The sequence below is a fragment of the Peromyscus maniculatus genome, chromosome 2 (assembly GCF_049852395.1).
Source record: "Peromyscus maniculatus bairdii isolate BWxNUB_F1_BW_parent chromosome 2, HU_Pman_BW_mat_3.1, whole genome shotgun sequence".
Lineage (NCBI taxonomy): Eukaryota > Metazoa > Chordata > Mammalia > Rodentia > Cricetidae > Peromyscus > Peromyscus maniculatus.
The window spans coordinates 131,122,031-131,146,835 of NC_134853.1; the positions used below are offsets into that span (position 1 = coordinate 131,122,031).

The following is a 24,805-nucleotide window of genomic DNA, read 5'->3' on the forward strand; positions in this document are numbered from 1 at the left end:
TACACAATCACTCTCAGAAATGTATACTTAAGCCACACCAAATTATAATTAAAATGTAAAGTAATAATCATGATTAAAATTATAGTTCCATTAAAGCTGAAAAAGCTTAATATAGAGGACTAAACTCACAAGATCAAATACAGTACCTGTTTATTAACTATCTCATAAAATAAAATGACACTAGATTAAGTGGGGCTGTTCCATATGGGAAGGTCTTAGGTTGCACTGATGCTTAAGCACTGATCAAACTCCCGATTCATGGGTGCACGCTGGGAAGATGCAAAGTCATCTAATTAAAAAAAATCCAGCCACAAACAAAAACACAAATAAAAAAAATTTTTTTCTAGGCCTTAACCTTTGGATCTAGTACAGCCTATTGCTCTTACATATTACTCAAAGAGGACTTTCTCTTAATATAAATATTTGTTTAAATATTTAATTGAAGATATTTTAATTGTCCCAGGAAGCATGTAAGAAAATTAAAAAAAAAAAAAAAGATTGAATCCCTATCCTTAGGAACTTACAGTAGAAGACAGGTATTTAACTATCCCTGCTTACTGGAAAAGGGGATTCAGGGAAAGAGCAAAGGGGATGATGAACAGTGAGATCAAGCTCAGAAAGGCAGGACTCGAAGATACCCTGCACAGGCTGATAAAACTGGAAAATCATCAAATCACAGAGCCAGAAGGTAACCAACATTTCAGGGAGTAAATCTAGTTCACTCCCTGATTTGAGATGATGTCAAGACATCCAGTGACTGTCTGTAGGAAAGTGGGGCAGCATCTGGGAGTGCACCCAGGTTTTCTGGCCCCAGATAGAGACCACCAGTATCCCTCTTAGAGTTTACCATAGTGTTGTTCCCCAGTTGACTGTGTTGGTTGTAATTTTGTCAACTTGACACAAAGCAGGATCACGTGGAAGAGGGATCATCAATTGAGGAAATGCCTCCATTAGATTGCTTATAGACAAATTGGTGGGGGTGTTTTCTTGATTAATGATTGGTGTGGGAGCCTGCTGTGCCACCCCTAGGCAGATGGTCCTGGGGTGGATAAGAAAGCAAACCTGGCGAGCCAGGATGGGCAAGTCAGTAAGCCGGGTCCCACCATAATTTCTGCTTCAGTTCCTGCCTCCAAATTCTTGCCTCAAGTTCCTGTCATGGCTTCTCTCATAGGACTGTGACCCAGGATGTGTAAGCCAAATAAACCCTTTCCTCCCCAAGTTGCCTTTTGTCATGGTTTTATCAGAGCAATAGAAACCTAACTAAACCATTGTCTATGGCTTCTATCACCTTTCAAATTGCCATCAACTACCTGCCACTCACCAGCTCTGTGATATCTAACAAAGGGGGCACAATGCCACCTGCCTTGAAAAATGATGGGGAGGGACATGACATTTATACAGCAGCTGAACATTGGTGAAAACAAGTCCCTGATACTTACCAATGTCATTCTGCCTGTCACCTGGTGGGACTTTTCTTACTGACTTCTTACAAGAGGGCAAGGGTACATATTCTAATATGTTCTGTATCTCAGTACTTAGGAAAACTAGGGACAGATAACACCATTTCCTTCGGTGATATTACTGTTTGAGTGCCCACAGAAATTTTTTTGGTAAAAATTTTCATTGACTGTAACAACTATGCTATAAAATGTACAAATCTTAAGGCTACAACTCAAGAGTGTTTATTAAGTGAACAGAACTGGATAATCTCCTCGAGGTCATAACATGCAACATGACTAGAATGACAGAAATCCTCTTGACATGCCCCTCATTGTTTAAATAAAAATAACTACTATTATAACTTCCAGTCCACAGATTCTATATATCCCCTTTCAAACTTCACATACATAGTGGTACCACATGTTCTCTTTTGTGTCTTGTCATACATCCGAAGTGTTTCCTGTGCTGTTACACACAGCCACAGGCACTCTTCTTTACTACCATAGAGAACTCCATTGTATATAACTAACACATTTTATTTATCTGCCTTTTCTACTTCTGATCTCGCATAACTATTGCTGTTATGAGCATTAGGCACATGGCTTTTGGAATATCTACATACATTTCTAGGATTCCAATTTTGGAGTCATAAGGATATGTATGATAAGCCTTAATGGATACTGCCATTGGGTTTCCAGAGTGCTTACACAAACTTAGTGTTCTTGCCAACAGAGAATGAGCATTTTGGCTGTTCCACATTCCTCTCAATATTTGGTGACTTTTCATAAAGTTTTGTTTTTATTCATCTTGTCAGCTAAAGCAGAGTGGTGTAGTAAGAAGGAATATTTTTCTTTCTTTTTAATGTTGTTTTGAGACAGTGTAGCTATGAGCATCGCTGCTAAGAGAATTTTGTACATTTTTTTTTGTATTTACACACAAATATACATATTGAAGGCTGGCCTTCAATTCAGGATCCTTTGGCCTCAGCCTCCCAAATTCAGAGATTAAAGGCATGAGTCATGTGATGCCTGGCTAGAATTTTTAAAAAATATTTTAGTGTGTCTGTTTTAGTGTGTGTGTGTGTGTGTGTGTGTGTGTGTGTGTGTGTGTGTGTGTGTGTGTTTATGCATGCATGTGTGTGTATACCATGGCATACATGTGGAGGTCAGAGGCTAACTTGAGGGGATGGTTCCCTCTTTCCACTATGTGCGTTCCTGGGATTAAATTCAGGTTTTCAAGCTTGGGAGCAAATGTTTTTACCTGGTGAGTCATCTTACCCACACAGGAATGTGTTTTGTGCCTGAAAATTCTAGTTCTAGCACTTATTAGCCATGTGATCTCAGGTGGGTTACTTCAACGCTTTGATCCTCATATCTTTTCTGCTGAGCTGGAATAAAAAGGCCAGCATGCACTGCTGCCTTTAGAATGAGAATTCTTATCTATGGGGTGTCCAGAACATAAAGTGCCTAGAGGCATCATAATTTTTATTTCTCTCCATCTCCAACACAGGTGAGTGTTACTTCGTTTCCTTCTTTGATGGTGACAGATGGGAAACAACACCGAAAGAAAAATATGGAGTCTTGAGAAGAGCCAAAGAAAAGCAGATTTGAGGAAGATGGACAGTGTCTAAGGTTCTTTAGCATCATGTAAGTAACTTAAGTCGCTCTACCTCTCACATCGCCAGAATTTTCTTCTTGGCTAAAGGTCAACTATAGGGTCCCAGAAAGCTGGTCCAGACCGCAAAGAGAAAGCAAAAGGCCTCTGAGAAGAATTTTAACTGAAGCTGTCCCCAAGACTAGTCAAAAGTATACCTCGAAAGCTCATCCAGCCGCTTTACCCTTGAGGCTAGGGCCCAGGAGGAGAATTAGGGCTGCCACAGAGCATGCTACTGGAGAGGAAGTTACAGGTTATCAACAGAACTCCTCCTGAGAGGCAGGTTCCTCCGGAGTGTGACCCTTGGACTGTGTGGGCCTGTGCAATGCCTCCATTTACTGTGTGGTCGTACTCCTCCTTATGTCAGGTGTCCCAGATAACAAACACAGGAAACACTGCCAAGTGTTTCAGTAATGAACTTGAAAAACAGGATTTATCCATTTTAGGGGGTCTTTTTGACAGAACCTCAAAGCTAACTGGCTTCTGTATTTTGTTTTAACAATACACCACATTTCAACTACCCTCCCCAAATCTGCCACACAATGTGTAGTGACCCTTTCTTGCTTCACATGATCCTTCTTATAGTTCCAGCAAAGACACCAAGAAGACAGCCTGGACCACAGCAGCTTTCCTGGTGCTAAGGATGGAATATATAGAATGTATGTCACACTAAGACATGCTAACAGGCATCTAGCAGGTTCATCTTTCATTTGCTGAATGCTCATCTCACAGACAGACATGTGGTGAAAGCACTTGTCCATGTGAGCCTCTTGCAGGTAAAAATGTTCCAGAGAGCCCCAGGAAGTGTCAAGTCTACACAGAGTAATTCAGTTCCTCCTTCAGCTCCTAGATCTCCTTACATCCTATGCAGGCTTTCTAATTTATGCCAGTTCCCAAAGTTGAGCTCTATCTATATATTAGACAACCCCAACTGAACCCTAACTTCTGAAAAAGTGCCATGAAATGCAGTGTTCACCACTGAGCTACTTCCACAGACTGTAGCTGTAAATTAGGTCATGTTATTCTTGTGTGGTAGAGATGGCTCTCTCTTTTCTCTGCAGACACACACTAAACAGTTATTCCTTGTGTATCCAGAAGAACTGATGGAAATGCACGTGCACACACACGCATGCACACACACACACACACACACACACACACACACACACACACACACACACACACACAGAGTTTTCAGTAAGAATATAATCTGAAAGCTGAGAAACCTTTGGAACTGTGTTGTGTAGATCATGTTAAGAGACCCTTCCCTAGTGTTAATGATTCATTCCAGGATGTATCACAGGATGAAAGAAAACAATCAGAAATTGAAAATGTCAGCACTAAATCTGCCTTCTGAATGAATGGAGATCTTCAAAACATTACCTGGAAATAAGAGAAGTTGCTAAGAGATAAAGATGTTGAAAGTGTGAATACGAAGCTGTAGCATTTTAAGGTTACTAAAGGGAGGACACCTGAGTTCTCTACTTTGGGAAATGGACCAGAGATGAAGAGAACACATTTGGTGGGGAGCCCATCCTCGAACAAGCACAGAGGCCGGCTAGGCAAAATCAGAACACCTGCTTCCCCAGACAAGCATCCCCGACATTCTAGCAGTCCTCTCTTTTCATTGCAAATAAATCTCTCATTTACTCAATATGCACATGTGCTTTAATGAACATTCTGTGCGGGTCTCACAGCCAACGTCACAGCTAACCAGACTCCAAACCCCTAACTTGCCCTCCTTCCATCTTCTGAATGGCAATTAAGAACAGAATTTACTGTCAGCATCCAGGATAGAGCTTTGAGAAGGTTCAGTTGACTTCAGACTCTAATGGCTGTACAAAGCGCCACATTAAATCTTTTATGCTCCAGTGATATATTTTAAGAAACATTATACAGGCAGAAATTTTCAGGGATAAACTTTGAGAGCAGCGCACAATAACGTAGGCACTCAAATCCTGCCATTGAAAATGTCGATGGTTTGAATGACTAATTACTCACACTCAACACCTTAACTTCACCCCTCCCATCACTCTTCTGCAAAAATATATAACAAAAGCAAGAGGGAAAGTCCCAGACACGCAGCTGCCAGATCATCGCTGGGTTGTTTATATCTGCAGGGAAGGAAAGGAGCAGAAACTGCACAAGCCTCTTTCTCGAGGTATTCCCATGCTTGGTAGTGGTGGGGAAGGCAGACATCTTCTCTATCCTTCATGGTACCCCATTGCTGCCTCACAGAGTATTCATATCCACCAATAGCTTTACTTCCCAAACGTAACAGATCATATGAACATAAAGAACGACTTATTTCTCTTATGGTTAGATCTGGATATGCTGGATGGACGGAAATGGAGGCCTGGTGTGCTAGGCTTTGAGGTTGGACCTGGGGATGTACACATAAAGACAAGGAGCCATGTTCAGAAACATTAGTGACCATAAGCCCAGTGTCATCATTTCAATGATGAGGAGACCGAGAACCAGGGAAATGACTACTTAAGAGTTACTACTTAGAGTGAGAGATGGGATTGGATCACCAGATCATTGCAATTGTTTACTCTTTTGACAATGCAGGAATAGCCATTTGAAGGAAGACTTGCTTCTTTCTTTTTTTCTGTGGTGCTGGGAGGGGCATATTCTAGCAGTGCATGTGAACAGAGAAATAGAAACATAACTAACTTCAGGCTTCTTTGGGTGTAGCAATTTACTGCTCACAAAGAACAGTGACCTGAACTCTAAAATCCACAGACTAGAGATCACATCCCTTGCTTATTATAGTATCTACATCCTACAGGCAGAACAAGGCTTGATAATAGGTAGGTTGTTAATAAAAGACTGTTGAATGAAAGAGTGATACAAGTCCTCTAGTATCCAACAGCTTCCTGAATCCCTCACACAACCCTGCAAAACACAGCTACCTGTGTGAAATATCATCTCCATTTTATAGATATAAGGAGGACAGAACAGGCTGTCACTTGTAAGCATCTATTATATACCAGATATACCTTTGGATATTATTTCAAATGCAGATTTTAAAAAATCCTCGTGTGGTAAAATAGGCATAGCAAGAAATCTACATCTTAGTTATTTTAAGTGTATAATTTCTTGTATCAAGTAGATTCATGTCATACCATCACCACAATCCACCTTCAGGGTCATTCTTTTTCTTGCAAATCTGAAACTGTGTCCATAATACAGTAACTCCACATTCCCCATCACCGAGGCCCTGGAGACCACTATTCTTAGAAACCACAATTCTACTTTTTTATCTCTATCTCAAATTCATTCAGGCAGAGGACTGAACCTTTGGCTGACATGGATACAGCAGGGAACCTGTTGAATACCATGGCCTTTCCTCCCTAGAAAGCCAATTTATTGTCGCTAGACTGAAAGATCCCAAACTGAGCCTTCCCATTTAACCTTCTGAGAATCTCCCAGGCCCTCTGTGTAGCAAAAGCACGTTTTTCTCTCTCTCAAAAATTTTTATTACATTTTGTGTGTGTGTGTGTGTGTGTGTGTGTGTGTGTGTGTGTGTGTGTGTGTCTCGCTTGGTGAAAAGATGCCTTTACTTGCCGATCCATCTTACCAGCCCAAGGCTTCTCTTTTTACTTCCTGATAGCTAAGCTTAGAAGCCGGTTCTACTTCCCCCATTTACCACCCTGCTCTTCATACCAAGGAAGGTGAGAACAGTTAGTTAAGAAACCTGGGATCACACAGCACTCATGGCCCTCACTGGGTCACCCCACCCCCTTGCTCTAGCCCCATTTAATGAGGGAGAAAGCAGAGCCTGGTAGCCCCTGATGTCCTTTGATCTTATTGGCATGAAAATGGTACCTGCTCTCACAAAACTGTTACACTGTTCCTGGCTTGGTAATCCCTCTATAGGTACTTTTAATGGCAGATATCAATATTATTAGAGTGGACAGGAAGAAGGGCAAAAACCAATACCTAGGAAACAGGGCTGGTAGTTAGACCAGAAAAACTTAAAGTAGCAGCAAGGCAATCCCAGGGAAGAATGTCTTCTTCCTTTCCAAGTCATGCTCTTCATATATTTTCTTGCTTTTAGGATTAATTCACTCATTGACCAAACAAACGTTTGTGGCTGAAGGGCTCAAACATCAGAGGAGAAAGCAGATTCTTATTCGTGGAAGACCCTGAAGGGTATTAAGCAAGGCCACTCTAAAATTCCAAAAGTGTACTTAAGAACCAAATGTATGTCTGGTCCCTTTAGTATTTTCTCCATGAGCTCATGAATTCTTTCCACATCGCCAATCCTCCATAAGACTTCAAATTGTTCACTTTTGGGGAAAATCAGGCTGCAGTTACAAGACTGATTTTCCTATTCCCTGTTAGGGACAGTCACTGTGTAAATAAAGCCCTGGAGCCACCTCAGAGGTAATACACAGTTCCCTTCCCCATCAATCCTGCTGGCTATCCCATATTGTGTCCTTGCTCCAATATTGTCCATAAAAATGGCAGCCTGACCATAAATTACTGCTGTATTTCTGTATTTCAACTCAGTTTACACCTTCAAGAGTTACTTCATGAGGCAAATAAAAGGTTACAAATTTACATTATGGGAATTTGTCCTGACATAGAATGCACCGCCATCATTCATGTTTCCCTGGCCCAGTGCAGGTCCGTGTGTGTGTGTGTGTGTGTGTGTGTGTGTGTGTGTGTGTGTGTGTGTGTGTGTGTTTCACCCTGGCTTCAGGTTTGCCAGTGGAGGTGTGGTCTCACTGCTCAATTTATGCAAAGGAATCAAGAGGAAAGAACCGCAGAAGGTCACAAGAATATAATGTTCCTTTCACGGCTCTTTAAATGTCAGCAGTCTCAGGGACCACAGAGATGCTTAAGAAATGTACCAACTGCAGCCATGTCTCAGGTGTACACATCCAAGGCATATGCATGGATCCTGTTAAATATTATCACAAATATTTAAAGGTACGCTTTCACCATGGTATAAGGACTTTTTGAAAAATTATATATAAAAGCTAACCCTTATGTAATAGAGCAAGCGTTCCCAAGAGCATGAGGAATAATGTTTACCAAGGGCGGTCACTGAATTGAACCATTAAAGAAATAGGTTTAAATTATTCATGAGAACAAAAATAAAAGTCCTAACTCTTTTTGTAGGCATTTCCTTCTGAACCCTTCTGAAACTCTGACATACAGTGTGTTAGACTCTCTTGGGACAGCCTCACCTATTGCATCTCACCTGTCTTTCAAATGTCTGAAAAACAAATCCTCAAAGTTAGAGTGTTTCACATCAGGAGCTGTGCTCCTGAAGGCAGACATCATTTTAGGGATGAATCCTTACTTCTCTTCTTACTCCTTTAAAGATACTAAAAATGCCTACACAACAGCCCCAATTTCTTGTTTCTCCTCTGTTTTTTTTTCTTTCCCCAATCAGCTTTAATTTGCTCCAGTCCCTTCAGGTTAATCCTTTTTTTTTTCTTTTTCTTCAAATGCAACACCTTCTCGGTGATGATTCAGTGCTGAAGGGAGCAGATGCTATTAATGGAGCTCAAAAGGAAGGGCTGAGATGGATGCTCTGATCCCTCCAGGTAAAGCAAACCTGGGAACAGTGCTCTCCAACTAAACCCCAGCTGACACAATGACCACAATGGTCCAGAGGGTCCTGGCTGAAGACTGCACTCTGGTCTCCTCACACTATTCATACCAAGTGTGTGTAGAGTCTGCTGAAAGGTAACTAGAAAACTCTAGGAAAAAAATTTAATTCCAACCAGGGAAAACACTCTGACAGCTTAATAATACCTTTGAGCAGATGCACAAATAACCCGAAAGACCTATTTACTCTAGGAAGTTAGGGGGCAATAAATTCTCAGCATATCCTTGGAAAAAGTGTATTCAGTTAGCACACATTTCCTGAACAGTACCACAGGCCAAGACTTGTTCTAGGAGCTGGAGAAACAAACAAAAACCTAATCTGGTCACTGCCTATCCAGGGTTCAAGCAGGAAACATTGGAGGTAGGCAAGTAATTACTTAAAATCAGCTGTACACATCCCTTTAAGTAATCCTTCCCAGAGATTCTCTGCTGACTCCTCTCCTGATCCAAAGCACCAACACTGACTACACGCAGCCAGTTCTATGGTGTTGGAATACACAGTTGCTGGCCCTGGTCCTGGTGGAAGTGCCTTGTCCTAAGCAAAACACTGTTTGCAATGAGCGGGGAGGCTCAAAGTGTCCCTCCTTAGGAACGGCATCTTCTATGCTGGAGATGAGAGGCACACAAGGCAAATGTGCTCTCAGCAGAGGTGAGCAGGGCTTTAAAAACCCAGAACCCAAACTCAGCCCTTGGTGGAAAGAACAAGAAGCATTGACACTCCAAGCAGAAGGCCAGCATGGAAAGGAACAGCTGTAAAACTTTAATTTCTTTCAGTCATTATTTTTAAATTCACAAAATCCAAGGTTTAGTTTTCTTTCCCAGACACGCCCACATGTTTTTTTTTTTTTTTTCTTCTCCTAAATAAGCTCATATTTCCTTTACATCTTATAGATTTCTCTAGAGCTTTGCTCTGGGCCTAAGATGATTTCTTGGTGTGTCCATCTTGGTGGTGCCTGTTAACTTGTGGGTATTTGATTTTAAGACTTTGAGCTTTTCAGAGATGAGGTGCAGAGTGATGGTCAAGTCAGGAAGACAACGAAGCTTCTTTGGCCCTCCCCCACCACAAGCCAGCCCTTCTTTCCAAAATGGCCAGGAAACAAAGGCAATCTCAAACTGGAAAACTAGGAAGAATGTTTTCCTTAAGCCTCTAATAGGCTTCCTTTGTTAAAGGCATATTTTAAAAAGACCAATATTTTCATTTTAATATAAATATAGTTTGGTGGACAAGCTCAAGCTTCCTATAAAAAACATTAGATCACACACATACACACATCAAATTATAGATATATATATATATATACATATATATGTATATATCTATAATTTGATATAATTTGATATATATACATATATGTATACATTTGATATATATATATATATATATATATCAAATTAGTTGTCTCTTCAGCCTCTTCAGATCATGTGGTACCATGCTCACTTGCCTCTTTCCCTTTCCTTCTCTCCCCTCCTTTTCCCTCCCTTCTTCTTCCTTCTTCTTGGAGAAGAACATTAGAGTTTTCTTGGCTTGACAGAACTGGGTTGGACACCATCCCTTGCGCACGCGCGCACACACACACACACACACACACACACACACACACACACGATCTAATATATATATTCCACTGAAAACAAATTCCCTTCCTTTCCTTGTTATTCCACTCACTAAGCCTCTCGGAATCCTGATATTTAATGTAGATGAAATAATCCAAATGCATAATGATAAGCTACGGGTACCTGTTGGGATGAGGGCAGCCGTGATAGTAAATATGTTATTTTCGTCTTTCACACAAAGAGCAGTTAATGAATCATTTGAAAAACTGCCCACAGACTGATTAAGTTGGGTTTATCTCCTGATTAAATTCATAAGCAATAGCCAATGGCAAAATTCATGTAAACATAGTATTGTATATTTATAAAACACCTAGCTAGTGGCTCAGAGTGTGAGCAAAATCACTGAGATTTAGCTGTAAAAAGCAAGCATATTTGTGAATTTAAATTTTATGTTTGTAATTAGATTTAAAAATTCAGAAATCAATGTAGAAATATATTTTATTTTAAAAGATGAATACTATTGTCTTAGCATAGACTGTGAGTGTGAGAATGAGGAGGAATGAAGGGCATTAGAGGGAGTCTCCAGAAAAATCTCAGTGGAGAATCTTCTCTTTTACAAGGGAAACGGTATACCACCAAAAGCTCTTCCAGTTGTACTATGCCAATGACAGAGGTTACTTACAGCTGGGGCTAGAGCTACGCAGTGAAAGGAAAGGGTCCTCAGCATCTCCATGTACATGTGCACGGTCACAGAACACTATACCCACAGTCAAGTCACACAGGCTGTCTGTCTGCATGCTCATTAGTGAAAAGAGGAAATTTATTGGAACCTTATTCACTACCCCGCCCCCATCTCATAATTGTAGCCCAGGCTGGCCTCAAATTGGTGATCTCTTCAGCCTCCTCAGTGCTGAGATTATACACGTGGTGTCATGTGGTACATGCTACCATGCTCACTTGCTCTTCCCCTTCCCTCCCTCCCCTCCCCTCTCCTCCCCTTCCCTCCCTTCTTCTTGGGGAAGAACATTAGAGTTTTTGGCTTGACAGAACTGGGTTGGACACCATCCCCTGCACATTCTCTGGGAAGGTTGAGCAGGAGTAATGAAATCAGATCCAATCAAATCGGCACAGGTGGGCTTGCAGCCCTGGGCTGGAGGAAGTGTGGCTTTGAATTATTTGCATGTAACAGGTTCACCTAGTAAAGAGAGGCTCTGGGGTTGCCACAGTCAAGCCTTAAGTGCAATGAGATGGTCTTCCTCATCTCCAGAGGAATCAAAGTTGCCACAACCTTTTTGTTTGTTATGTTTCTATTTTTGGAGGTCTAAAGTGAACACCATGAGGTGTACAAAACAAAATAACAAACCAAGAGCCTGACAAGGGAGGTGGCTTTTGGTTAAATAACTTATTGTGTAGTTTTAGAAACAGCATTTTGAAATTGTTAAGATTGTGTTTATAGTGGGTTTTTGTAACATGAGAAAATATATATGATTTGTAGAGGAAAAGAAGAGAAAAAGAAAGACATTATCTCGATTATATAAACATGCCTAGAACAGGAGAGAAGTAAAAACGCAATCAGAAAGCACTAGGATTACAGGTGATGGTTGTATTATCTGTATCTTTATTTCCCCACGTTTGCCTTGCTTTTATAAGAATATAGCGCTTTTGTATCTGAAAAGAAGTCTTTTTTTCTTTTTTCAACAAAGAGAAAAAAATACAAGTCCTTCAAACCATTTTGGAACCACAGAACTAAGAGCGGCTCTTCCTCCTCCCCAGAGCCGTGAGGCAGGAGCTCTGGTCTGCCACACCCTGTTCCTACATCAGAGGTCATGGCATTTCTTGAGTCAGTCTGTGGTCCATCCAGTCTCTCCTTTACCTAAATCAGCATGAATTAGCAAGGTTACAGCCTCACATCAGCTTCATCACCCGGCAGCAACCTTCATGAGGACAGCACAGAAAGAAGATGATTTATAAGAAAACCGCTCCCTGGATCAGGGAGCGGAAAGCACTGATCCGTTCTAAAAGCTCCGGCTGACAAACTCTGATATTATGAACATTCTGCACTTGGACAAAAGCTCCCACTTTTCTTAATTACATGGTTTGAGCAGGAGCCTGCTTTCAGGATCTGCCCAATCATACAACAGCCATTTATTTTCCCAACTGCAGCTGCCAAAATTTCCCTGATCTCTGTTCTGTGATCCATCTTCAAGGACATCTTGTGAATGCATGACACTGTCGAGCTGCATTCTGTACCAGGCTTTTAAAGCCCCACTCCTCCATATGGAGATTCCCTCAATACATTATTTATTTAAAAAATTCACAGACAAGAATCAAAGTGGGGAGGGAAAAAGTCATTAGGTATCAAAATATTTCTTTTTACTTTGAGGTAAATTCTTTATTCTGACGAGCTGCTAATATTCTCAGTCCTCAGTGTGATGGGATCTCTTTGGTTTGAGGATACCAAACAGAGTCATTTTGGGGATCTTAAAAAATATTTTATTAGGAAAATGAGTGCTAAACCTGCAGTTCTTAGAGTATGAAGAACACAGTGCCTCACTGAGAACTTTTGTGCACACCTGTAATCCCAGCACCCAGGAGGGTGAGGCAGAAGGATTGCTATGAGCTCGAGGCTACACAGTGAGAACTCGTTTCAAACCCCAAGTAAATACACAAATAAATAAAACACGAACATTACTTTGGAATTTACCTTCAGAATTTTTATCCTCTTTGCCTAATTTCCTTGTTGTCCTATTTTAAAATATCTACCAATGCATTTTATGATTTGCCTCATAAAAAGGAACTTTAGATAGTAGAGAATAAACTTAATATTTCCTCTTTACAACCTTCTTCTCTTTTCAAAACATGCTTTGAAACAGCACTCGTTGGAATTTTAAAAATTCACAAATAGTAAGACTTTTAAGAACACAAAATCTCAAAGCATTATCACTCACAAGGTCTTTTTTAGGACTAATTTACTATGCCTCTAGAGAAAGCTGGACATGATACACTCTTGAAATTGGCACTGGAAAGAGTTGAGTTCTTTGAATATAGTACCTCATCCTTCGAAATCACAGCTACAAAGTAAATCTGATAAACTCTCCCAACTCTGGATATAGTCTTTGTATCCCAGAATCAAAACAAAACAAAACAAATCATCATCATCAACAACAACAGCAGTGGCTAACAAAACATGTGGACTCGCCTGTCAAATTTTACAGGTGCTTTTGAAAGCGAGTTTTGTGCCACACCTGAATGCTTAAGCTCCAGCATGCTGTTTAAATATCCTTTCCCCACGACTGAAGTTAGCTCTTAAAAGCAGGACAAACAAAAACAGTCCACAGAACAGAAGCCAAGCCAAGTGCCGTAACACGTACAAGTTTGTTCCATAGGCCAGAGACAATTTCATTAAAATCCAGGCATATGAAGGGGTAGAAAAAGAGTTCTTACAAGGATGTAAATAAATAAGCAAATGAAGCATTAGTATACAAAGTCACAGATGTAGTGGAGAAATCTATATAAAGCCTCACAAAGTCCTTACCCAGAATAAGGATAATTCTTAATAAATGGAGATCCTGTTGTAATCCTGATTCGAAAGTTCTTTTGGGTTATTCAGGAAAATGTTTAGTAAAGCAGTTACCAGAGACTCCTTCCAATGACAGCAGCAGTGAGTATGTAATAAGTGGTGAACTGGTGACGGGTGTCTTCATGCACATGACTTCACTCCAATCTTACACGAAGTTGCAAAGTGGCTATTGACAAGTTTTCTCCATTTACAGATATAGAAGTATTACATGATGGAAAAATGAAACTCCAGCTAATGTCCACTGTCACTGCGGCTCACTGCAGTGTTCTCTGTCACTGAGACTTGGACCCAACTCTGAAATATTCTGCTCCCTTTTCTATATCCCTAAGGAAAGTTCCCAACAGCATAAAATATAACTCAATAATGTTACAAAAACCAAATATTCTATAAGATTAGGAGAATCTAGCCTGCTGTCTAGTCTACTTGTTGGGAAATACTGTCAAATAAATAGATTTAACAGGGAGGATATTAATCAAAATTCTTCCTGGTATAATGTAAAAAAACTCAAAAAACAAACAAACAAAACCACAGGAGTTGATCTGACCTGGGTCTGAAAACCAATGCCAGCCTTGACCTTGCTTTGGCCCTTTAAGACTCTCTGAAGTGTAATGTAAATTCACTCATCTGAAAGATGTGAACAAGTTAATCTGCCCTGTGAAGATTAAAAATGACAAGTTGAAGATATGTGGTTCAGAGACTGGCACACAGAAAGCCCTCAATACCCATTTATTCCCCTTGTCCAAATCATAACATACCGAAAACGTGCCCCTACAAAACATTCTGTGGGTGACAAAGGTCACTAATCTGAATGCTGGTAAGATTTGTTTATGGTATTTAATATTGGAAACAGAAAAGACCATTTTAGACCTTACTGCCTATCACTTAAGCTGGTATCTGTTTCCTTCATCCTCACACTGCTTTACAAACATTAGCTAAGTTCTCATGATAACACTAGGCAGGAAGACACACAGCAAAGGCGGGAGGTTAAAAGAATCCCACAAAGTGAATAATGAAAGTACGTTTTGATATTTACCAACATAATTTCTGGCATTTTTTTGCCCTTTCAAAAAAGCCTCTGCAGTGAATAAACTTAGGTATTTTAAATACAAATAAACCCAGTCATTACTGTTTCTGTTTTCCCTACAGACAGGCTCAGATATTCATGGGAAGTTTCAGAATACTACCACAGTGAAAACAGAAGGTCTCTCTAGTTTCTGCTCAGGGTGGATGATCAGGTGTCATTCTTGTCTTACCCTCCACATACACTGCCCTTTCCCTTGTAAACCCCGAGGGGGCAGCCACTCTGACAGAGCGTGTGGAAAGTGGATCTTTCAGGGGGCAGTCAGAAAAGTGTAGTGGGGAAACCAGAAAACATAGCTAGTGCTAGTCACCTGGAAGAGATGGCTTTGACTCCAACAGAACCTCTGTTTACAAAAGAATTTACCAAGTCACACTGGTGGTCATTACTACATTGAATCTGCATGCAGATCTTTAGACTGGGTATAGCCTCTCTTGCTGAGAGTAAGTGGAAAGAAAAGCCACCTGTCTCTGTTCAGATGGTTCAGAACTGGGGTCTGATGTCCCACTACTGACTTCATTTTCTTCCTTTATCCACTCCATGTCCTATATACCCTGGAAAGCACATTCCAGGCGACAACCTTCTGTAGCCTTTGGTAGCTGGCTATGAGAAACTGGAGCTCATGGTATTTGCTCCATACTGCTCTGTTCAAGCACTCCTCTTGGACTGAGAAGATCTTCTCTCTCTGCTATCATGATTGATAAATCATCCCCCATGCTCTCTTCACAGCTCACACCTTTATCCCTTATACATACTCTGCTCTGGACATTTACCACATTCCTGTCTTCCTTTACAATGGACTGTGAGCTCCTTGATGGTGGCTGATGTGTTTGACTTATTTGCAACCTCAGAGTCTAGTGAAGATCTGGTGCAGATTCTAGGCTCTGTCGGCAGCATATCTGGATGGATGGATGCCTTGTTAGGGCTTCATCTGCTTCCCCCAGCCAAAGCTGTTGTCCTTTCTGGTCTCCACCACTCTGCTCTGCTGTAAACCTCTCTCTTATCTGTCCTCTCTTTTTTTTTTTTTTTTTTTTTTTTTTTTTTTTTTTTTTTTTTTGGTTTTTCGAGACAGGGTTTCTCTGCGTAGCTTTGCGCCTTTCCTGGAGCTCACTTGGTAGCCCAGGCTGGCCTCGAACTCACAGAGATCCGCCTGCCTCTGCCTCCCGAGTGCTGGGATTAAAGGCGTGCGCCACCACCGCCCGGCTTATCTGTCCTCTTTAGGATCAATTTAAAAATAGGAGCACTTCATCCTTTTAAATCTATAGAGCCCTTATCAATATTGTGCTGCTCAACTGCTTTCAAATAGACCTAAAAGACTGCATTTTAAAGTCCATGGGCCTTTTGCTCTCTCAGTAAGGCCATGCAACAGCTTTGTTTATTCATCTCTGCATTCCTTCCACCTCTGGTCCCCTCTGTCTCAGTCCCAAACTCACAGTTTAGGGGATTCATTTTCATTATGAGTCTGAATCTGGCTGCAGTCTTTAGTACCTTCTGGAAGTAAAAAGCCCATGGAACAGTTCCGCTCACCAGAGGTATTTTTTTGCTGTTTTTTTTTTTTTTTTTTTTTTTTTTTTTGGTCAAGGTATTAATAGCCTAAGTTGGCCTGGAACTCTTCATACTTCTTTCCTAGTCTCCCCAAAGGCTGAGTTTGTAGTCATGTTTCAATATACCTGCCTTGAGAGTTTCTATAAGTCAAGCAAGTCAGGCCAATGGGGGCTCTTACCATTTCCCTGCACATCCATTAGATCTGACCATGCCTAGATGTTATTTATTTTAAGTAAATGAATAAATAAATAATTGTACAAGCACTCTACATCTGTTCAGTTAAAACAGATTCACATATTTATGAATTATTTATTGCATAGCACAATAGTTAACATGGGCATTAGAGTTGTACTTCCCAGGGTCAAATTCTTGACTGCTGTATGTACTTGGACAAGTCAATTACCCATTCTACCTCAGTTATCTCAAGAGCAATATGGAACATATTGATAAGATAATGCTGAAATAGTTCATGTGAATATGGCAAAGATGAAGTGAGTTATTGTTGGATAACTGAGCTCCACACCACTTGATCACTGGCTGCCCCCTAGAGTTCATTCTAGAGGTTAATAGACCAGTCAAATAGACAAGAGTTTCAAAATGCCACGGAACAAGTGTCACTATCTGAATATCTTCTGCAATGCGTTCCTTCCATGCCTCCACACAAGTGTCCACCAAATACCAATCTAACCAGCTATGTCATTTTGCAAAACTCCCTGGAGCCTGCTCGGACCCATGCAGCCTCAGGTATCTCCTGTCCCCCCTGAACCCTGGTTCTCACCGCTCTATAGGTCCAAAATATTTCAGGGACTCAGCTTACTTGTTTAACCTGCCTGTCCCTTGACTGACTAATCCTCCTTGTAAGTAGGGCATGGATTTTGGGCAACCTCTTGTCCTCTGCATATAATACAGAATCCATCTATCATCCATGGAATGGACAAATAAACAGGGGCCTGTTCAGGAGGGGGCCCAGATGGATATAGGAGAAGACCCCCTTCCCTGCCCCAGTACCAGCCTCTTGGGCATGCTGATAAACACACGGTTCTAAAAAGTCTTTTTCTCAAGTCTTTTCTTCATTCTTCCTGCTCTGTTTATTTTGGATGAACACAGGTATCAAGATCAAAATAAATGTGAACTGGTGGCCAACGGGCCTAAGTAAATTCCAGGAGAATCACAATACGAATATGCCAGTAGCCATAAGAGGGAAAAAATATTTAGGACTTTATCCAAGACTCTATGTGAAAAGTATGCTGGCAAATGCTCAGGTTATTAATCTTTTCTTACTTTTGTTTGATGGGGAGCTTTGTTCTTAAGGTAATTTTAAGTCTACATGTTGCTAAATGGAAACATAGAGCTGTGGGATGAGAATAAACTGTATCATCTCCCCCTCAAAGAATCTAATGCAATTTTATGGAATAACATACACAATGGTGAGGAGATTTAAAAGCCAGCAACGTTTTTGTCTGTATTTTAAAATGAAAGTTCTCTAGTTGTTCACACTGAAGCATCAAATAGATTTATCTATAATTCTAATAATAAGGAGTCTTCCATGAGTACTCCTGACCTATGAAAGTAAATCAAACCATCCCTTCTACACAGATTCCCCTCCCATTCAAAAGGAAATACTTAATTTACTACAAGAAAGAACTGAACTCCAAACCCTTACAACGTTTCAGAGTCCAAAGCCTTTTATCACCGCTTTTCTTCACACAGCCTCAGGCTTCTAAGGGCTTGTGACCCAGGGAAGATGGAGACAACACAGCTTTGTAGTAGAGACTGGTGGTTTCAATCTCTATCACACTGATTTGAAGCAAATCCAATCTTATTTTCCTGTGGCATCCACAATCCTTTCTGAGATGATACAGTCCTGGTTTTGAGATTATCTACTCTGTTCTTTGAAAGCCGTGGGCTGGGATGTCGCTCTCATATTTCAGTTTAAATCTCTCCCTGTGAGTCCTGAAGTAATGACCAATACCTAAAATGCACACCCAAGGGATACTGAACTGGTTTTGAAAATCCTCCTTTATTAACTGCTTACTATACACCAGACTCTGAATCAGGGTTTATACAAATGTTAATTTAATTAGTCATCTAAACAAACCTCTGATGTAAGTATCATGTCTCGTTTTATAGACATAAGGAAATCAAGGCTCAGACAAGTTCGTGACTTTGACAGGATCACAGCACACCAAGTAGGTGAAGGATGAGAGCCTTTTTTCTAGGACTCCCAAGGGGATGCGTTTCCTCACTAGACTACTCACTAGACTTAAACAATGCCTGGGACTGCCACACCCTCTAGGCTCAGCCTATCACAGGGAAACATGTGGAGATATCATAGGCTTCCTTGACAAGATATCCTGGCCGAGGCTGTCCTTAGCTGGATGACTGGCAAAAGCCCTGTGACTTTCTTGGGTCATATATTCCTCTCCATTGCCAAGTACAGAACAATAAAAAGAGCCTATTCCTCATTGGCTGGGACTCCTGGCCTATTTATGAGTTCTCTATGTCATGTTTCCCTAAGATCCAGACATCTTAACCTAGTTGTTTGGCTTCCTTTTACAGTCTAGAGGTGGCATCTTGCCCCTAATACAGCTACTTCTTCCCACCCCAACCAGAAAATGGACATATGAAGCTCTTCAGAACAGGGCATTGATAACTCAAGCTTGGCAGGTAGGATCAAGACATTGGCTGAACTATGGTAGCCTCAGTGTGTGTCAACAACATATTTTGTACACGATTATCTCCTATAATAAAAATAGCATTTCTTTATGTGAAATTATAAAATATTACATGATACATAGTAACAGATACTAATATAGACCTATTTTCTTATTCCATGTTTGCCTTTCCCTCGAAAACCAAAGTTCCATAAGGACAGAAACTTATCTTAGTTACTGCTTAGTCACCTCCAGCACCAAGAACAGTGTCTGGTATATAGCAGGCCCTAAGCAAGTATTTGAAGAACAGGATACAAATTAACCTGTGTGATAATAATAATAATGATAATGACCATTGCCACTTGGCATGCCAAACACTCTTTCAAGTTCTTAACACACGCTGGTGTACCAAATCCTCTTAACAAGTCTAGTTTACAGATAAATGATTCAGTCACAGATGTGGAAGCAACTTGTCTAAGGCTTTAACGGATAAAGTCAAGGTTTGAACTCATGCATTCTAGATCAACAGTCCCTAATAATAACCACGAGGCTAACTTCCTGTATTCCTTCCTACCTTTGAAAGAATGAGCAATACAAGATGGGAAAGAGCATGTGGGTTTTGGAATTAGACACAGATGAGACTGTGATTTCTAAGTCTGACATTTCCTAGCCTTGTGACCTTCTATAACTTCCTTAAGCTACATGGCGCTCTTTCTTCTAAGTGGAAATAAAAATACCTGCTTCCCAGAGTTGTTATGAGATTGAAACAGCAACCTTAGTAGAGTTCTTTTTTCAAAACCCAACACACACACCTCAGAGGGTCAAGATTATTGTGATTTATCACTGGTAGCTGCGTGGTGCAGATAATAGGTGACATGAAGTAGTCTAGAAGAAAGGAGAATTACTGAAGAATTATAGGTGAGTCATGGCAATCAGGAGAAGGTCTCATAAATAGGCACTCATAAAAAGTTACAGAACTGTGCTTGGTGAGCAATACCAGTGTCACAACTAAACTTCAGATACGGGGCTTTGAGTCCAAACAGGAAAGTCAATAATCGACTCTGCGGTATGGAAGAACAAGGATGGGACGTCACTGACAGTACTGGCAGAGGCACCTCCTGCTCGTAGTGAGTGAGATGGAAACAAGGTAAAAGGGGTAGACGGATGCCAAAGACCTCAAGAGTGGTCTGCACAGCTAAGGAACAGTGGGGTGCACTTTCACAGTGCAGTAGAAGCAGAAGGCAGAGAGAGCGAGCTGCATGATGGGAACTGAACAGGAGAGCACTGCCAGGCCACAGAGTCTTCCAGGCCTTGAGAAGGCAGAAGGACTTGTTCCTGAGCCACAACAGGACATGAAGTAACCATCACAGAGACTGTCTCAGTTGTGTGTCTATAGCAAATAAATGGTTTCTCCATGCTATATAAACAAAACAGCACTCAGAAAGAGAAGACTCTATTTTATTATTATTGTTGTTGTTGTTATTTTGTTTCAGGTGCACAGAAGAATCTTCTCTGGAGCTCTACTTTTGTCCTGAACAGATCAGGGGTATTTTCAGCACTGGCATGTCACCACCTCACTGTGCTGGTCCCCTTTTGTGCTCCAAAGCCATTTGAAATTCAGTTCTGCTCAGCAAATGTTACTCTCTCTTCTCCAGCACAGTACCCTGAACGACTCAGTAAATATTTGCTGAATTTGACTGAATTTATCCAGTAACTATGGTATAAGGAGCAATGTGCCAACAGTCAAGGCTAAGACCCACAGGCAAAGGGGACAAAAGAGAAGGATATTGCAACACTGCTGCCTCAATAAGCTTGAAATGCAAATAAAATGCAAATGAGTCACATACAGGAAAGTAATACACACACCACAAGGAAAACCACAGGGTGCTGCATTCTCTTAACAGCGGCCTTTCAGGTGATGAGAGTCTGAATCCCACCTTCTTAGTGCCACTACCTGACATACAGCTCCTTGCAGACCGAGGACTATGTGCCCTTTACTACTAATTCTTCACAGATCACCAAATAGTAAGTTTTCATAAATACTTATCAAATGGATTTATTTAACCTCCACAGCCTGAGAGATACAAGTGAGTTTGCAAATATGTAAACTGAGGCTCAGAAGTAATGTGACTTGTGGCTATATCTTATTAAGTGACACAGTAAAATTAGCAACATAACCATTGTTTATTACTATTATTATTTTAAATTCTAAGAAAGCCCACCCCCGACTTGTTGTTCTCTAAATGCCTCCACCAAAGGGTTTTTTTTTTCACACTATGAGGAAAACGTCCTCTTTGGCTGGATAGAACTCAAATCTTACAATTTGAGTTTTCAAGTTCTTATTGACAATTTAGGAACTAAAAAATTCTGGCTTTAGGGCAGATGAATATGCATGCCCACATTGCAGATAAGGGCATCTATGCAGTGAGGCACAGTCACAGAATTTGTAGTGATTTTTTGGCTTAAAGTCTCTCTAATATTCTCTTCCCAATTTCTAGGCCAGAATTAACCCAACTATAATACAATCCAATAAATTTTTATTGAATGTCTATTGTGTTTCAGGTACTTTGTTCTCAGCACTTCCAAAATAGAACACATGGTACGAAACTCTCTCTACCTATACTATCTCCTGTTACAATTAAATCAGAAGGCCAAATGGCAGCTAATAAATCCTCAAGAGCAGAGACACACTGGGCCAGCTGTCTTTGTAGGGTTCACATACAGTAGGCATTTAAATACATTTTTATGGAATTGAACAACTGGTTTACCAATACTGGTTTCCTGTCTATAGCTCAGTGGATCTTATTAAGACATAAAGTTGCATTAATTCTACTTTGTATACCGAGAAATTTAAACTTAGAAAAGTTAGGTGATTTGGGCTAAACAGAATCCTGTTAAGTTAACAACAGATCTAAGACTCACAAGTCTTCTAACTATAGTTAAGTTCTTTAAGAAAAAAACACACATCAAAGTTAGATTATGACAACTTGAATAAACTTTATGAACACTTATCGAGTGCCTACTACACACCAGATATTGAAATAAGAGGATATTTGGCATGATCTTTAGTCTCCAAGCTGAAAAGATAACCAACAGAGACCTAATCAGAGAAGTGAATTAACTTGATGCACAACTAGAAAGAGTTTTAAGTGGCTACTTCTTTATGTAGCAAGGAATAAATTTGCTTCCCACCCACTGTCATCCTCTCTCTGGCCATTTCTGTCACAAAATCACCGTTACCTCTTGGTGCAAATAGCAGCACACATTCCTTTAAGTGGCTCATTTCTTTACAATGTAAAATAGATTCAATATTCTTATTCCTGTTGCTTCCTGAAAGCAATTTAGGGAGTCTTGACTTTTGAATTATGGTAGCTAAGTAAAGACATCTTGGCCCTGCAAAAATGACCAGGAAACAGGAGATTCTAACCTAAGTCACCAATACAAAGTTAAAACCACATCACAATGCTCAAATCTTCCTAACTGGTAGCTTCTACCTCTCAATATCTTTTGTTGCATTCACTCAAGTACCTCTTACTCAAGCAAGTCCTATAAGTTCCTACCTCCATGCTTTTACACATAGTATTCTGTTCATGTGGAATCTCCTCCAATTTGTCCATCCATCTGGGTTTTCTGAAATTCAGTTCAAGAAGCCTCATCTTTCCCTGCAATGAACTGATGTTTCCTTCTTGTGTGCAGTGGAACTCCTCTGTTCAGACACAGTCTACACTCAGCCTCTCACCATTTACCCCACCATATTGGTGTGTATATTAGGTGATGAAACATTCTAAGAGGATCTACAACATGGTTTTATATACAGCAGATATGCAATATATGTTAGATGATTCTACAATTAAAATTTCAGTCTAGAAAAGGAATTACCTTTCTTTGTTTCCCCCAAGAAATGTAATTTTTTGGGAAGCAGACATGCTCCCAGACACTTAGGAGTGATGACTTCTGATATTGTTAAATTTATAAACTGAGGCAGTGTGTAAGCTTTATTTTCTATAAAAAGGGGCTGACAGTATCTGAGACAAAACTGACAGCATAGGTCAAAAATTATACAACGCTAAGTGACTATGAATAATGATCTCCAATGGGCACAAGCTCGTTCTAAGCAGAACTGCACAGGAAGCAGCTGGAATTCTAGAACGCAAGCTTCCTTCTCTGTCCTTGGAATGCTGATGTAACTTGGTAGCTGAAAAAGCGCTAAGATTATCCCAACTGCAAACCTGTGTCTCCAAAATTCATTAAGAGGAGACCTATTTAAAAGTTCCTTCTGCAGAGTCTGTGGAAGGACTCCTGTGATCCCAGCCGTGGGGGAGCCTGAGGCAGAAGGATTGTGGGCTTGGGGTCAGCCTGGGTTAGTTACATAGAGAGACCTTACCCTATCTCAAAGCAAAACGACAACAAAAAACAGAGAAAAGTCTTTACTAGTACACTTCTGAGTTCAAACTTTTTCTTCTTATAGGAAGTCTTAATCCAGAAAAAAAAATACAAGAATTAATTCATTATATACACTGATGAATTTTCAATTTCTAAACATTACAAATATCTATCTAGCATGGACCTACAACTATCTTCCCACTCCCTACTCTACCCATTTGCTTACTCACATCATCAACCTTCTCTTTCTGGTCCTTCATTAACAGGTGACATTTTTCTGGGCTAAAATACAGAGAAATGTCTTCTTTGTCACCCTTTTCTAAAATCAAGCTCTTCACACTCTGAAGTGTTGGAGTTTAAATCCATGGCTTCACACAAGCAAGGCAAGAACTCTATCACTGAATTACAATCCCAGCCTCCACTTTTTACAGCTGTATTTATGCCCATACAACCATACCATAAAAATTGCCAAATTTGTCCAGAGTGCCTGCATACCACACACAAGGCAAATAGACACACACCTGCTAAACTCATAGGGAAATTCTTGACAAGGACTTGAAATGAACTCATATGGAAAGAGAAAAGTTTTACTGTCTTTGACAGAGTCATATCTCTTTAAAAAGAAAAGCACAGAGCTTATAAGACTGGGGAGGGGTCAGACTGAGTTATAGGCCCTTGTCTTGTTTTAAAGACCAAATTGAAAAAAAACTACCTCCTATCCATCCTGATGTGGAATTAAAAATCTGTGACATTAAAACAACATTTGAGGATTGTGTTTTTAGTTTAAGTCTTGAACTACTTCAGCAACTACTTGTATTTTTTCTTCCATCCTCACTAGCAAAAGCAACATGCACCAACTTAGGACAAGGTGTGGATTTATTTATTGTTCCTATTTAGTTATCTCTTCAGAGCCATGGGATAAAGGTACAAATACGAGATTTGGCCCAACATCTACCTGTCCTGACATTCTTTGCTACTCTTAGGATGTGCAATCAATGACCACCATGTCAAGGTTTGTGATGGTTCCCCTCACCCAATGCTTTTCCTGCTTTCTCTTTTTGTCTCTTCAAATAGGAGGGTAATAAATAAGGGCCAGCATTCTTTTCACATCTCACACACCTCTTCAGTCAATCAGATCACTTCTAGAGCTGTTTGTACTGCCAAAGCCATCCATCATCCTGCCTCACTAAATAGAAGGAAGAAAACTGAAGGGAAAGTTAGAAAAATCGCAGTAACTCATTTCGCTTCAGCTTCTCCTTTGAGAACAGAACTGGGAAATCCAGCCTTTTG

General features: G+C 40.4%; 1 protein-coding gene across 8 annotated transcripts in view; it reads right to left on the reverse strand.

The window, feature by feature from the left end:
- Elavl4 (ELAV like RNA binding protein 4) overlaps positions 1 to 24,805 on the reverse strand; it is a 136,952-nt gene that overhangs the window by 48,351 nt on the left and 63,796 nt on the right. The window lies entirely within an intron of this gene.